This window comes from Pagrus major, chromosome 4, assembly GCF_040436345.1.
Source record: "Pagrus major chromosome 4, Pma_NU_1.0".
Lineage (NCBI taxonomy): Eukaryota > Metazoa > Chordata > Actinopteri > Spariformes > Sparidae > Pagrus > Pagrus major.
Window position 1 is genome coordinate 37,181,882 of NC_133218.1, and position 17,436 is coordinate 37,199,317.

Here is a 17,436-nt window from a genome sequence, read left to right on the forward strand (position 1 = left end):
TATCAGGATATATCGCCCATCCCGACATCCAACACAAACCCCAGGATGCACACATACGTTCATACGAACAATCAGAAATCATCTTCCACATGAAGTAACCTTCACTTTACTATATTATCAAACATGTAGAGTTTCATGTCCACCTGCAGGCAGAGAAAAATCCTCATATTCTCTGAACTGAGAGCCACTAAACGGTTTGTTGCAGGATGAATAAATGATTATAAAGTTGTTCTGTTTCTGTCATCGAGCTCGACTTCAAGATTTCACCCTGACAAGATGCTGGAAGGGAATCGATGCTGCCGTCAGCCAATGAACGCCTTCTCAGCTGAACTCACAGGGTCGGCTGGGCAAGAGCCAATGAACTATCCAGTCTGACACACACACACACACACACACACACATACAGCCTCTAGCTTAATTCATTAATATTTAATTCAGTGGCATCATTGTCAAAACCTATGAAACTGCAAGAGAGAAACAATCTGCGAGACACTTGTTCTCTTCACCACTTTGACGACACCTTCGGTGATAAGCAGTCGCTGCTCTGGTGTTTTTGCATTTACCGCAGGCTCAGGCTCAATATAATCTATTATTAAATACTCGTCTCTTATATTTATTCCAAACAAGTTGCTATTATTGCTTCCATAAACACAAAGACGATAACTTCCAGAGCTGAACAGCCGAGTAAGGGCTTTAAAACACTCCATTGGTTGACTCATTATTGCATCGACGGCGGGGTTAACAAAAAGTGTTTTCTTTATATGAAAAAAATTGTAAATGATTACTTTAAGGCACAGCAAATCACACGCAGACGCCTTTAACTGAAATGCCCCACAGGCTCATTGAGTGAGGTCAACAGGAGGAGCTGAGAGTCTGGAAAAGCAGAAGTACAGTACATTTATATTTCCGGCAGCTCCACAGTATTGCTCAGCAATGCAGCACTTCATTTAAGGCCACACTGCGTGCATGAGTAAAACTATTTTCATCAGCATGCTGTCAGACAGCCCTCCGTGCACTCCCTTGACAAATGAGTAAACAATACTTTAGAAAAGAGGCAGCGGGGGGGTGTTTTTTTCTGTAGTAAGCCACTTTCACCTCCAAAACAAAAAGCCATGAAACACAACTCTGGATGTGTGAAGTGCATCTGAGTTCTCACACTGTCAGTAGATAACTATGTCAAGCAGAGCCGAGTTATTAGCAGACGCCTGACCCATATACAAACATGCACGCTTGTGTTTAATTCAGAGACATTGATTTCCTATTTTCAATTAATAATTATAATTAGTGGCAGCATAGTTCAGGCTGTACGGGACGCCGGTCGATGAGGGGGAGGGCGGTGATGGAGGACAGGCCAGATGGATGACACAGTTTACCGCTCACAGGCCTGGAAGAAAGTGTCAGTTTATTGTGACTGACTCGATGACTGTGTGCGTGCAGCTGTTTGTATATTCAGGTGATTGAGTTTTAACAGATTTTTCCTTCTAATGAGGCCATTTTCATGTCCAGATAATAAGTAGGGAAAGTCAACAATGTCTTAATCAATGCTACAAAACAGTAATTTTAAGAAAATATCAGGCCTGCGGTAATTCTCAGAGTCTTTACCGACTTCTGCACTGTTCCCTTTTGTTTTTTAAGACAAAATAATTGCTGTCATTAGCGTTCGTCAACAACTTTGCTGTGGAATGATGCATGAGATGTGGCAACCTTTCACTTGATCACTTAATGTTTTGTGTGCGTGTGTGCGTGTGCGCTGGGCTCGTTCAGGCGTGTGTTCCAGCTCGCCTTCTTGTGAGGTAATTGCATTTTAATGATCTCCTTTTATGCAAACTTGGGGCATAAATTTGATTTCAGGTCTAATGGCTCCTGGCAGGTGGCTGTCCTCCCACTGACCCACTGACGGATATAAAGAGGTGAGAGGTGCACATCAGACAGCTGATGGCTCCATTTGGCTGAGGTCAGAGGTCAACCGTCACTGTGGTCACCTGTCGGACGTTGATGAGGTGACTGTCTTTCCTGAGTGCATCCAACTGAGTAAAGGCAGTTAAGATGAGCCGTGCTTTTACTTGCATTAATAGATTTTTTTCGGCCACCTTGAGGAAGCACAGTAAGCTGTCAACACTGATATATTAATAATAAATAAAGTTGATATGATGTGTCCTTTTTACACATCAGAAGAGGAGAATGTGAGTATAATATTATATTCTTGCTCCTTTTAGCTCTGTTTTTGGTCTCCACCAGCTCCTCAGGGAAACAATCTGCGTCTTTAGCGTCTAAATGCTCCCCTTTGTTCACCAGCTAGCATCTGACTGTGTCTGTTTGCTGTTTAGCACTGAGCGGGTAGTGTACAGAGGTATCATTTATATTTTTTACTTAAAACAACCGCCTGCTTAGCGTGACGCGAGCGAGTTGGGTGATGATCATCGGTCGCTTTGTCTACTTTTACTGCTAAGTTGGAAGACCAACCAGGACAGTTTTGGTGAGTTTTAATATGTTTAAGGAGAGTTTGTATATATTTTACAATGATAAAATTACTATTTCCATAAATGGAGTTTGGTGGATTTGCAGGCTGTTTCTAGTTAACAAAACGATTAATAAATTATCAGAATATCTGGTGTTTCATTTTCTTTTGTCGACCGACTAATCAATTAATTAACCAATATTTGCAGTTCTGTTTTTTTGGGGGGGGGGGGTACACTGAAATAACAATAACTGATGTTTCACCATAGATTTAATTTTATATTCCTGCACCTTAATTGTTATTTTCCTTTGCTTCATCTTCCTGGTAATAGGATGATAATTCCTGCATAAGGCATCAGTGAAGTATCATTTTATGCTAAACCTTGAGTCTGCTCTCAGTCCGTCTGTGTGCCATCCTCGAGAGCAGACTGGCTTTACGAGATCCTTTAGGAATCAGCAGACCAACCTTCACTCCCTCTCCGAGGTCACACCTCCCTCTTCTGCACCGCGAGCCCCTTTTGAGAAAGGTCAAGACGGCTTGAAGTGTAAAATGACTGCGAGAGAAGTGGTCGAGGAAATAAAGAGACTGGGGAGGCTGCTCCTCTTCTCTGAACAAATGTAAAGTGGAGGGAGGCGGATGATGAATAATTCCTGGCCATTTTCAAAGTCAAAGCGAAGTCAGTCGTGTGGGGAGGAAACGGATCTATTCTGCCGGTCACTTCGGCTGAAAGGCAGCGGTGGACGATAAACAAGTTAGTTTGGAAATTAATCAGAGTGCATAGAGAGGGAGGGAGGGGGGTGTTGAGAGGGAGGGCAGGCAGGAAAGTAGCGCAGAATGGGCAAGTCGTTATATTCCTTAATGGGATGTCTGTCACAAGGTTTGGCCAGCGTGGGCTCACGTGGCATTAGAAGGAAAATGGGTAATCAAAAGGTTTCTGAGGTGAGGTCCCAGTCCATTTCCCCTCTCACTCTCAGACACAGAAGATGGATGGCATACAGGGGGAGAAAGAGACCGACTCGCTGGATTTGATAGAAAAACAGCAGCCTGAAATTTGTTTACCGATGGAGTCTATATTCTCTGAAGCTGTTGACGGAGCAGCTGAAGTACAAAACTACACAGTTTGTGTGAAAAAATACAAATTATTTGCTTCAGTAACAAACATAACATCCATAAAATTAATCAAATGGTCAGTTTGTTGAATGATGAGCTACATCTGCTGTCGATGGAGGCAGATTTTCTTTTAAATGGAAAACAATGGATGTGCTGAAACATTTCTTTAGGTTCACTTCTCAATTAAATGTTGTGACAACGCTCGTGTTTGCAGTCTGGTTAGGTTCAGGCACTCGGTGAGGTTCACGCCAGCCCAGCCAGCAGGATATAATGTTAGCAGTTAACGTTTCTGCAAACCACAGATACGTCCGAGGTTGACATTTGTAGCAAATGTGTCATATCACGTTCACATTATATGATTATTACCTGACCTTCCTTCAGGAGATGGAGGTGATGGTGGTGGCGTTATTACAGGGATGCCAAACAGCCGACCGCGGTTCGAGTCACAGCATCGGATATTTTTAAGGACACCTGAGGACATTTCCATCAGTTTTTGTTGCGTCAAATGTGTCGTTTTATTATGGAGATCTGCTGAAATTTCCAACAGTGGCAATTAAAAGCAGCTATTTGTCCCAGAAAGTCCGACCATCTCCATCAACCATGATGTTTTTGTCTTGAAGTTGCAACATAAAATAATGTTCACAGTTTCATCTGTGGTTTTATAGAAGCAGTTCTCTTGCCCAGCTGTCATGTACAAATTTGAACGTATCCGTGGTGTGCAGAAACCAAAAATACCAACATTTTATTCTAGCAACCAGGCTGTTAATAAAGAATTATATTAATGGTTGGCATTAATTACGTTCTGTAATTGTCTCTCGAGGTAGTCGTAGAAGAGAATAGTCTCTCCGAGTCCAACATTCCCACTTGGGATTGAAATCTACACTCAAGAGATTCAAAGGAAACACATTTACATGTTTCAGAGTTAGAAATGATAGTTTCTCTCGACAGCCGTATCAGAGCTGTGTTAGTAAGTGCGACTGATGACCGAGTATTTCCTTCTGCTGCTGCTTCACATATACCAAACATGCTTGTTCCCTCCATCGATAGATCACATTTAATTCTTGCAAGAGAGAAAAGGGAACAAGTAAAACATTTTTGTGTGTCGTTAGATGAAGAGCTGCAGGCGTTCAGGCTCTTTCTGCAGTTTGTGATAGCCAGGTTGTGCAGGACAAAATCAGTATGTGGTCGCGAAACTGATTTCGATACTGAGCTAATTCTTTACTAAAACAAAGGAACGATAAATTCTCCTCCATGTTCCCAGAGAGCCTGAGCTCCAGAGTCCTTCTCTGGCTGAGCAGGTAGAGAGAACTGCTCGTCCGGAGACTTCCTGTTGGCTCCTGCATGTATGAATGGCAAAGAAATGATCTGCTACAGCTCTGCAAAACCTGAAGTATATGAGTAACGTTAGCTACCGAGAGCATGAGAGTACACACACACACGCACAGTTTTAACCTTTACAGAGTGTTTTGTGTTACTTGGCCTTTTCCTTGTTAACCTGGCAGGTATAACTAATTAGATTTGATTGGGTTACAATGAGAAACAAGAAAGTCTTTGTTGAGCCCAGGCTTGTGTTTTCCCTTAAAACCACTAGTGTTTTTTTGTCTTGATTCAGGAACAACAGGTCTAATGAATCCATTTATCCCATCATCGGCTCTGACACACAGGTGCTGTGCCGTCCCCAGCTGCACAGTCTGTATAAAGCCGTTTCATTTTAGTTCTCCTGCTTTGTTTCTCAGCTTTGTGACAAGCCTCTTTTTCATGCTTTGAAAACAAATCACATCGTCAGAACAAAGCAAAGATCATTACACAATAAAATGATTTTGTGTACATGAGTGATGGTGAATGGCTCAGAACACATCCAAACATTTAGGGAGAAGAAATTAATTTGTGTAAGCACGTTTTAAAGTTTACAACTGCAGTCCATCAAGCTTCCTCTGATGGATACACCAACCAGAGGTGTCAGAAGTCAACACATGTACTCAGAGTATCAGAGTAAAAAGTCTCCCTCTGAAGGACATTTGTGGTCAAAGCTAACTGAAGCTCACGTCATATTAATATAATTCAAAGACTATTAAAGTTAAAGGTAGAATCAGTAGGATTTGTCCCAGCTGTTCCTGAACGCACCACAAAGATAGTTGATAGTTGAGTCTCATTCCCAGGACGTCAAACAGCCACATGTTGGGTTGGTAAAGCGTCCCGAGCAGCAACAAAGAGAGAAAATAAGAAACTCTCTGCAGATACGAGACACTAACACGCCTTTTCTCTCCCAGTCTTGTGATGTTGGGAAGGCGGCGTGCGATGACGCCGAATAACAATAATCCATAATTCACCTCAAATGCATCAAACTAAAGTAACAAGGCTGTTTTGAAGCTGTGAGGAGGAGAAAGTTCACATGTTTGTGTTCAGATGTAGAGAGGGAAAGTAAAAAGTAAAAAGTGAGAAGCATTTAGCAGCTAAAGAGAGAGATATTTCCCTGGCGGAGACCAAAACAGAGCTAAAAGAGAGAGAAGAGAGATTCATCAAGTGACACAAACAACAGACTCCAGATGAATGATCATGTTTCTCTGTAACGTCTGACTGTGATTCACTGTATCGACTGATTATTATTATTATTGCAGGTTTATTACTTACTTTGCTTTATTTTTGTATTTTTAGGTGAACACATGTCTAAAATCTAAAACCTGCGTTCCCGTATCAACCTGCTCTCTCTGTTCCTCCCGACATGTCTCAGAAGTCTAGACGGTGAATTACTAGAAACATCACGAGTCATAATAATTGTGTCATAATGACTGTAAACATCCACTCTGCAGCTTTGTGCTGTACTGAAGAGCTGGCAGGTGTTCAGACCACGAAGTTAAACATTAAACTGAAGTAAAAATGCTCCACTGTCACACATGAGCGGTGTCGAGTCTCTGTGACATTTATAAAGTAGTTTCATAAAATGATACTGGAGTCTTAACTGTGACATCAGCCATAACAGCGGTGAGATATGAGCCCTGAGTATTTTTGAATGGTGCTTCGAAGACAATCTAATAAGATTCACAGACAGGAGAGCTCAGAAGACTTTTGACAGATGGGACCGATGTCAGCTAACATTAGAATACATATCCTATCAACAGCAAGAGCATCTGACTTCGTCTGGCAGCAGTAAATGTCCGTAAAATATTATTATAAAACACAAAAAAACCCCACTGACATTTGAACATTTTGCTTTTCGGCGGACAGGCCGTGGGTCTGATTGTGTTGCTTGCTGTAATTTAACAAACTGCAGGAAATGCTGAAGGATCATTTTTCTTACGCTCACGAGGAAAAAAAAGCCATGCTTCACGGCATCGAGCTGAATCACAGCTCCCTATTGTAGCGGGCGGACATCGCAGCTCCAAACAGAGGAGAGCAGAGAGCCAATCAGCCCTCAGGGGTTGTGGTGAAATTTGATTAAAAAGTTTGTTGGTAAATTAATTTTGACCAAACACAAGGGGCATGCTGATGCGGCTGTAGCTGTTAATTGGACTTGGCAGTGGGGCAAGTCCACTCATCAGCATTGTGTGTATGTATGTGTGCGTGTGCGTGTGTGTCTGTGTGAAGCTGTGTTCGTGTCAAGCAGGACAATCAGAGTCCCCTCAGACTGTGTGTATTATCACCGAGGACCTAAATGAAGTGCCAGGATAAACATCCAGGGGAGCAGCAGCCTTGGCGAACACACACTCTCTCTAATGCCTTTCTGAGCAGAACAAGGACACAAGTGTGTGATACCGACTGCACAATATATGCAAACACATACAAAACAGGCTCATATAAAGTAACAACAGGTACTTTTATCCCGGACACACACTCTCCCTCCCCTATGCATCGCCTTGATCTCGAGTGCTGAGCCTCCATACGTTCAGTCTTACACTTTCTTTGTCATTACACGTTTCTATGATCCTCTTCATCCTCAGCCTTTTCATACAGCGCTCCTCAGCCTCTCCTCAGAAACTCGCTGCATCATTCCTGCAAAGCTGCACTTAATGACTCGCTGAACTCAGTCTGCTGGGTAATGAAAGATACACGTTGTCATAAAACGCCCGTCTTCTCCTGAATGGGGTTCAGAGCCAGACAAAGCTCAGAGGACGGACCGGCTAATGGCTACTGACCCCACACTGTAACCCCCTCCAACTCGGGCAACAGGTATTAGCTGCCTAATGAACTCGAAGCTAATGAAGAGCAGTGGGAGTTCAGAGTCATGTACTGCCAGGCGGAGCGCAGGTGAGTGAGACTCATGAACATGATGCTGAGCGACTGTGCTGCAGCGATGGGCCGAAGCAACGGCAACGAAACAAAGAGGACATGAAGCAGAAAAACAGAGAGATCGAGACTGAGAAGGTGAGCTGGTTAAAACTGCTCTGAATTACACAAACAGATTATGTAGTGAAGTCATTATAACAGTAAGTTTAGACTTGTTTACATCCATCCAGCACTCCCATTAACATCACTGTAAGAGTACAAGATTAATTTCAACATTCGACTAATAATAAGATAAGACTGTATTGATGGAAATGTATAAAAACTGATTTTATAGGATCTTATTAATGTAGGCACACTTCTACGGAACATTCTTGCAAATATACTGTATGTATGAAATATATGTTTGACCAATAAAATCCTTAGTTTCAGCTGATGTCCCGCTTAAAATGAGAGAAATAATGTGGCTGATGCTTGTCACAAAAAGAGGCTTTTTGTGACAAGCTGGGGGGAACTTATTGGACTTCATTCACGAAACGTAAACGACCAGATCTGATTGTGAAGTGTATTTTTTAATGTTTCCACAAACAGGGAGGACGGGAACGAAAATGGAACACGGCATTACGGATAATTCACACCAGACCCGGTGTGCTTACTTGTCTTGCAGAAAAAATGCCAGCAGATTTTCCATATTGCCGCACCACACGAGTCTGTGATCAGCCCCGGAGGCTTCAGACTGGATCTGTAAACCCCTCACAGTACCAGATAATCTGTACCAAACATCGCCACCGATCAAGGACGCCAACAAGATTTCTCCTCCGATTGTCGGAAAGGATGAATCAGGATTTAATCATCTCTGAACTCCTGTCGTGTGAGCCCAGCTTGACTCAGGTCTTCACACACTCGAGCACTGCTTGGGGATGCAACTGCGTCCTGGCAGGTGAACTGCTCAGTGCCCGAGGAGGCACAGTGTCAGCTGTCATTCTGTTTGATTGAGCTTTTCTCCAGCAACACCACAGACCGAGCAAAAAGGCCCTTTTGATGGTGTAATACACTGAATATAATGTAAACACAATGGTACACAGACATTGAATTAACACAGGATAATTGCACGTTGTAGATATGAAGGATGTACTGAATGTTCTTTATATAATGATATTAATACAGACCACAGACTGATACACACAACATGATTATAATAATATAATAGTGGTAAGCATGTTTTAAACAAAAGACACGAACACTTCTTAGTGCTGAGAAGATAATCTCTTTTCAAGCCCGGCTGAATGTTTCATGTCCTCTGAGAACATCCCGTCTGAACGGGGGGTGAGAAGGTTTTCTGTGACATCTCATTAACCTCTCAGCCTGGAGCCGCACTGGATTATGGGATATATAATGCACAACTGAATCTATGTAACGTGTCAAACTCGTTGTGCTTGTAAATTCAACTTCATGTCACACAATGGGGAGGAGCTGATGAAACAGGAGGGGGTATTTTTAAAGGTCACGCAACGCTGGATCACATGGGGCAGAGAACTGCTGCTGAGCCTCCGCTCACACCTGTGGACCCACAGAATCAGATCCAGATCCAGTATTCATGAAACAGAAACAGGTTTTTACTTTTATTTACGTGAGTTCATGAATGTCACTAACGTATCTTATGTTGCGTAATTAATGTTCGTTAACTTACGTCACAAAACTTAAACACCATTCAATCTTGACACTTGACACATGGGATGTGAATCCTGGTCTCGTAGGGGAACGTCATGTTTTTAACTACCCCCAACATGAACTTTTCTCGCTCTTTACTATCAGGACGCTTCCAGAAATGATGCTATAGGTGTAACAAACTCGCTATTACCAGTTCTCCATAGAGCCTTGCAGAAAAATTGATCACCAAAAACTGATTGGTTTCTGCTTTAAATATATTTAATCTGGTTAAATCAAGGGCACAGAGCATAAAATAATACACTCATAGGGATGACTGCAAAATACATCATTTCTTTGTTAAAGCAAAATATTAATTACAGATCACTTTCCAAATATTGGCCTGAAATAAATCCCTGATTACACTAAACATTTCGAACACCTCTTTGGCCACAGCTGTGATTATTCAATGACAGCAAATCTTTAGGTGATACCTTTGCTCTTACTACATTAAAGTTTATATGTAGGCTTATTTCCACGTTATGACTGTTTGATCCAGATGAAAACAGCTGCAGACGATTATAAAATCAGTCTTTGGTCACCTTTTGGCACAACAGACAACCCCAGCTCATAGTCATTATTACATCATGTCAAAAAAAGCAGTGGTGAGCTGGAGAAGTGTGTAACATCTCTTTACATCCCCCGAATCAGATTCTGCATCAGAGAAACGCGATACTATCTGTGTACAGATGAAAGTTTGAGATATTTTTCAATAGGTCACCATATTAAACCCACATTATAAAAAGCACTTTATCGTTTACTATAATTTATTACATATGAAAGGAGAGACATGTAGGGGGGAAGATATGTTGCTGTAACATGATAAATGTCAAAACAAAATCAATTTAATTTAATTTGCCTTCATATCAGACGTTTCAAGGTAAATCCTTGTTACCTTGGTGAAGCCAGTGACCAACCTGCATGGCAACTGCAGAAAACAATAAGAAACCAGAGAACGGCAGAAACAATATTGGATCACATGTTCGATCGACCGTCCTTGCTGCCTGTCCTCCTCTGTCTCAAAAGGACTTGAAGGAAAATACATTTTCCTGCATCTTACACCTGTAAGCTCTGTCCTCCTCTGTGACTGGCACTTGAGTCTTAAATAAGGCCGCAACTAATGATAATTTTCTTTGTAAGTAAATGTGTGTTTTCTCCATTAATCGATAAGTTGATTGGTCTATGAAATGTCAGAAAATTAGGATAAATGGCGACCAGTGTTTCCCAAAAGTCCAAGACAACGTCCAGAAATGTCTTGTTTGGCTGCAACCATAAGATTTTAAGTTTACTGTCGATTGGCATGTGATGTGAGCTTCAACTCAATGTCTCAGAGACGTAGCCTCTGGGAGCCTCTGGGAGCCTCTGAGAGCCTCTGGGAGGGCACACCGGAAACATATGAGCTCTGAAAGATAATGCTAACGAGTTCACTCAAAAATGAGTAGGGACAATTCTCTCCCCCCAAAATATTAGTGGGGATGTGTCCTTATAAATGGGTGTAATTTGTACAGGCTCAGCTGCTTAATAAAGGTTTTTCATGTGTGACCTCACGGAGGCAGTGAGAGGACAAAAGAGTCTGTTTGAACTGTAAAGACATCAGGTATGAACTCCAGTCTTATAATTAACTCCACTGTTTGCTCACAGCTCTGTTTAGCGTTGACTGCTGCCTTTGTATTTAAGTGAATGTGTCCTGTGGACTTTAACGTACCGGAGCGTCTTCTGCCTGAAGACCTTGAACTTAGACTATCAGATAAACACATGAAAAAACAAAGGTGAGTGAGCCCCGGTGTCTAATTGCACTAGAAGTAATCTTCATGAAAGGCCACACTGCACACTGCTCCCAGGAGTCTTTGTCTCTTATTGAGTCTCCAGCAGCCTATCAGCTCCGACCGAGAGCTTAGTTCCTCCTTTCCTACGGTGAATTGCCTCCAGGCGACCTCGACTTTGTTCGCTCTTGTCTCCCAACGGAGGGATGACCTTCCCGTCCCATTCAGGACTGCATAGTCACTGCCGATGTACCGGTGGGGACTGAAAACTCATCTCTTCGAGAAACATGTCACGTCTGTCTCTGCCCTGCCTCCCTCTCACTCCCCCACATCACACCTCTGTCTCCTCGTCTTACTCCTGTCTTCTTGCAAAGAGCTTAACCTTAAATACCCACTGCTTATTTCCTCTTAGAAGTTATTTACTGAGAACAAGAAGTGTTTTCCACAAGTAGCCAAAGACTAGAGGTAGCCAGGGAGCATGGTTCCCAGTGTAAATGACTCTGGTGCTGATCAAGAAGCTCTTGTTTGGGTCTATTTAATGCATTTTACACACTAGAAGATATTATATTATAGATATTAAGGAAAAGCTGTGAGGTCTTAAAGGGACTTTAATTCACAGGCCACCACCATCACCATGCAGAACCACAGCCATGGCAACTATAATCAAACTTACTGACTTACAGACATCATCCATACAGTGCAGTGTTCGAGGAACAACGCTGTGTTTCTGCTGGTCCTCAGTTTGAAATGGAAAGAACGAATGATGCAACCCTCAACTGGAACGGAGCAAACTCTCAGACTAAGGTGCAAACAACCGAATACACAACAGGTACAAAAACAAGGAACAGACATATAGTGCAAGCAGACAGGAGTTAAATAGAAAATATAAATATAAGGAGCGTAGACAAGTGTAATAGTGCAAACACAGGAGTAAGAGCAGTTCGTGGGTCCCTGAGGAGACGTGGACATTAAGTTAGTTTATCAAGTTCAACCTTCAATAAAAGGACGAGGCCGAAATTATTCTGGTTTTCTTATTGACTACAAAAACACTAGAAAGACAAAAACCATCAGTCTGTCTCTGTCTGAGTCTCTTTCTAAATCAGCTGCTTCCTGTAGTTCAAACTAACAGATAGAAATGGTGCAAATATTTTCATTTCATTTCATGTACTTGAGACTTGACCAAATGACTTTTTAAAATAGTTTTTGGACAACAGTGGAGCTCTACAACAAAGAGGAAGGAGATAAAGTAGTCTGTGATACATTCACCCTTGGGTTTGTTCTTTCCATGTGTAATATTTATATTAATAGGGTTATTGAGTTAAGGGTTGGGGTGAGTTGTTGAGAAAATGACCAGCTCATTAAATCAACCTGTCCAGCAGCAGCACAGCTGAGTCGATAAATGTCACTGCAGTAATTCTCACCTTACATCTTGTTGTAATTGTCCCTCACACTAAATGCACAATACTCGAGACATGTGAGCACTTTGGAGCGTGACTTTTACTTTCCACTGTGTAACTGAAGCCTTCTCCTCCACTACAATGTGTGACTGCTCAGCTCCTGATGTTAATAAAGCTCTTAAATCTAATTAAATATAGAAGAATGTCCTGCATTAAAAATAAAAATTAATGTGAGACAAAAGATGAGCAGGAAAGCATCAGTCCAGAGAACTGATGAATATTTTAGGAACCAAAGCGTGTTTGTTTGGTCCATCGTCTGGATGTTGTGACTTTGACCTTTGGAGTCCGACGTGTGACGAATACAACAGCTGTGATCTGTGTTTGTGTCCAGAAATTAAATCTATTCTTGTCCACTGGCTGGAGAGGAGCATTAAAAGGAATTACAAACTATGAACACATATCATGAAGAATAAACTTGCTTGTTAAAGAGTCCTTGCATGCGGCGGCCGAGTGTCGGCGAACAAACACACTCGCAAACACAAATCAAAAAGCAGGAGCTGAGGCGGAGGAGCTGCACTGCCATGGATCTGTATGGATTTTGTACAGTGGAGCTGAAGAGTGGCGCTGGGAGATAAGGAGACAAACACAGGAGCGAGAGAGAGAACAACAGCTGAAGGAAAGCACAAGCTGCATTATGTTGTTGCACACCTTGACAGGCTTTCTCTAACATGGACGCCAGCAGGAAAAAACGTGTGAAACTTGGCTCTTGCGAGGACTCGGGCTGCAGCGGAAAGAGGCAAATACATCACTGTAGGCGACTCCTGAGTGTTGTGTACGTGTGTGTATTCATGTGTGTTGCATGAGTCCAGCTCTGATGAATGGCATGTCTGTGCACAGTAGTTGAGCGAGCGCCCACGCTGGCCGGTGACAGCCACAGTGTCACCGCAGCAGTCTTCACCAGACCAACTCGACCCTGACACATTATCATATTTATAGGAAGCCAAAAAAATAAAGAAAAAGTGAAGGAGTAAAACACAGAAAATGAGTCGCTCGCTGAGTAAAACACTCCACAAACATTAACATGTTCCAGCTTTGCTATTTTTAAAGATGAAGATTATTAAACCAATGACAAAGAACGTTCGTCAGCAACCTTTTTGCCATGACTACGCTGAGACGTCGACGAGCTAGAAAAAGATTTTTTATTACAGAATGACGGGGACGAAGCTTAAGTGTTAGTGGTGGACTATCAGACATTTGTGCATCTAGTCTGTCTGTCAACATCTAAACTATCCATCCCTGTCACTGATGACGTGTGCAGATTACCAGAGATCACGGGTGATGCTGTCCCAAACCGACAGCGAGTTCAGTGACAACATGACGGCTTTTGGTTGGAAGATAGATCAGATCTATGAGCGCACTCTGACTCTAACAGAAAACACAAAGTGAGGCTGAGAGACGACCTGTGGCTGCAGATTAAGAGGGAAGAAAGCCAACCTGAAGAGACAGCTGAAGTCGAACCACCCTGCTATTAATGTCACGGTGAGTTAACTTACTCAACTGTAAGTCCTCATGTTAACCAAGCATATATATACTGTTTACTTGCTAATGCTAAATCCAGTTGTGGAGCTTTGAAAGTAAGCTCTGCCCCGACAGCGGCAACTTTACATACATTACTCAGTTATAACTGACAACATGATCGAGAATATAATGTGGCAATCAGTCCAAGAATGACAGGATGTTTTGCTGCCTTTTCATTGTTACCAGTTAATGTTAGCGAGTGATAAACTATGGGGAAAAAATGAATTAACAAAAACTACCAGCATCTTTTAAAGTGGAACATTTTCTTACATGTTTCCCAAAGCATGAGTTGACGTCATGAATCAAACAGCACACACACAATCTCTTTTTTTGGCTCTCTTGCATGACAGACTCTTTGGTGGTGATTGGATCATTAAGTGCTTAAAGTACAGCTCCACAGCTGTGGTTAAGTCCGTGTCAGTCGGGGGTGACAGCTTGTGGCAAACCTTTTTGCAAGCCACGTTCGCCTGACCTGGCCAGAAACATGTATTACCCTCAAAATGAGTTTGAGTTAAAATGTTAAACAGCTTGTGAGTGAAACACGCAGGACTTTACAATTAGCTTTATAACTTATTTAGGACAAGTAAACATTTTCTTTTTTTTCTTTAGACAAATAAATTGCTTTTTCATTTCCTGTCCTGATGAATATTCAGATCTGTTCTCCAATGTGTCGTAAACATGCATCGCGTGTTGCTGCTGTAACGTTTGTAGCCTGAGAGTTTATTTTATTTATGTATCTGGACAAGAAACTTAATATTATGCTCGATCTGTTTTCATTCATCCTGACAAGAAAATGCTATGAACGTGGCATCGCAATTACCATCTAGTCAAATGTTGTTTCTAAGATCACACAGCAATTTATTCTGAAGATTTTACATTTTCACCTGTTTGTTGGTTTGTCAGCAGGATTACATAAAAACTACTGAACAGATTTCCACGAAACTTGGATGGAGGATGTGTCTGGATCCAGAGAGGAGCCCATTTATATTTTTGGTACATATGCAGGTAAAGAGGATTTTTTTCTCACTTTCTTTAACATAGTGAGACGGGGGATTTATTGACGTTTTGTTAATTTCTCAGGGAATAATGCATTGATATTAATTAGGTGGCTGGTATCATGAGTGAGGACAAAAGACGTTGTTGGGCCTTGCCGGAGGTATGCACTCTACAGAGTGCCGGACTCAAGAGAGAAAACATTTTGACTACACTGTAGTGATATTTGTCGATTAAACTGGACTAAAGCATTTTGAGTTTTCTTCAAATAAAGCCACGAGGGATAAAAGGGACTTAAATGTGACTAAAACTAATGAGCACTTTTGTCTAAATACTAAGACTAAATCCAAAGTAGCTGCTAAAAATTAACACCGCAGCAAACTGCTAACTGCATCTGGGAGCAAAATACGCCACATCTGTCTTTACGCACTCATTAGAAAAGTTTTTCTGTGTCTGACTATCAAAGTTTGTCCATTACAAGAGACACAAACAACCAAAATATTCTTTGGCAGCTCAGAAGCCGCCGTAGCTCATCAGTAAAAGCCTTGTTAATGTAATAATGTGCCGGGGCTTCGTCTGTTTCCATGACAACAAATGGAGAGCTGTGCCGGATTCATCACTTATGGCCGAGTGGAAACGCGGACAGAAGACTGAGTGCAGGTTTGTAAAGAAACACCACTGTAGAGCGGCTCTGACTCCTCCCGGCCTCAGTGCACAGGGAGCAGGGAGGTCAGCTACCCATAAGCCCTTGTGTTCAACGCTCATTTCCTGTGGTCAGCTGTGATTACACTGTCACCTCAATCATGCCACAGCAGAGATCTTCTCAAAGGGGACAGAGAGGCGCAGGTTCAGGTGTCTGCAGAGGTTGAAAAGGCTTCGATCTCAGTTTGACAAAAACACTTCAGATTAAAAATACCTGCTCCCAATTTATGACCGTCAATATCCACATATTTGTACTGCTGTCAGTGTCTTTTATGAGTCAGTGATACAATTACATCTGCTGCTTCATATGGACTGCTTCTGCTGAGAGCTGTGGTCGTATAAAGTGGGATTACGTCTGAAATCAAATGTTTGAAATGAGACTCCCGTCATGATCTATCTTTACAGAATCAAACACTGACTGAAGCATCACGTGTGGCTGCAAAGGTGTGTAGCTTGACTGCTGCTGTCATGTCAGTTACATCCTCAAAGCAACTACTTTCCTTATCTGTAGAGAGACTTAGAGTCCAGTATCATTAATTATTATAATCTCAAGGTAACAGAGATGGCCCAGAGGTGGAAAGCAACAAAGTCATATATAGGTCATTACTGTACTTAACCCTAACCCAGTACATGTTTCAGGTATCTGTACTGTACCTGAGTATCTCTGTGGCTTTCCCTCTCTACATCTGAACACAAACATCTGAACTTTCTCCTCTTCACATTTTCAAAACAGCCTCATTACTTTAGTTTGATGCATTTGAGGAGAATTATGGATTATTTTTATTTGGCGTCATCACACGCCGCCTTCCCAACATCACAAGACTGATTTCAACCGATCAGCACGGCAGACGCAGCGAGACGAAACAAAGACATAGAAGATGTAAGAAGACGTAAACAGACAGAGAGGGAGGCTGGAATGGGGAGAAAAGGCGTGTTAGTGTCTCGTATCTGCAGAGATTTTCTTATTTTCTCACTTTGTTGCTGCTCAGGACGCTTTACCAAGACTCAACAATCAACTATCTTTTGTGGTGCGTTCAGGAACAGCTGGGACAAATCCTACTGATTCTACCTTTAACTTTAATAGTCTTTGAATTATATTAATATGACGTGAGCTTCAGTTAGCTTTGACCACAAATGTCCTTCAGAGGGAGACTTTTTACTCTGATACTCTGAGTACATGTCAGAGCCTGTACTCTATTACTTTTACTGGAGGAAAGAAGTTGAACCAGTACTTCTACTGACCTTCTCTCGTCTTTTTTTACTCAAGTATCTGAACTACTGGAGGAAACAATGTGTGTCCTCTGCTATAATCTATCTATATAAAATATTGAAATCGTGTGCACATAAACAACAACTTATAATAAGTCATATTTTATATTATATCATATTATCGTATTATATTTAGTTGTTAGTATATGATGTTTCAAATACGAACATAACTAAACTAACACAACTTCATCACCGCTGAGATTCATAAAAATTTGAAGGTGCAGAAATAATCAGTTAA

At 41.8% G+C, this 17,436-nt stretch overlaps 1 protein-coding gene across 1 annotated transcript in view; it reads right to left on the reverse strand.

The window, feature by feature from the left end:
• Positions 1-17,436, reverse strand: part of LOC140994670 (multiple epidermal growth factor-like domains protein 11) — a 108,990-nt gene that overhangs the window by 59,625 nt on the left and 31,929 nt on the right. The window lies entirely within an intron of this gene.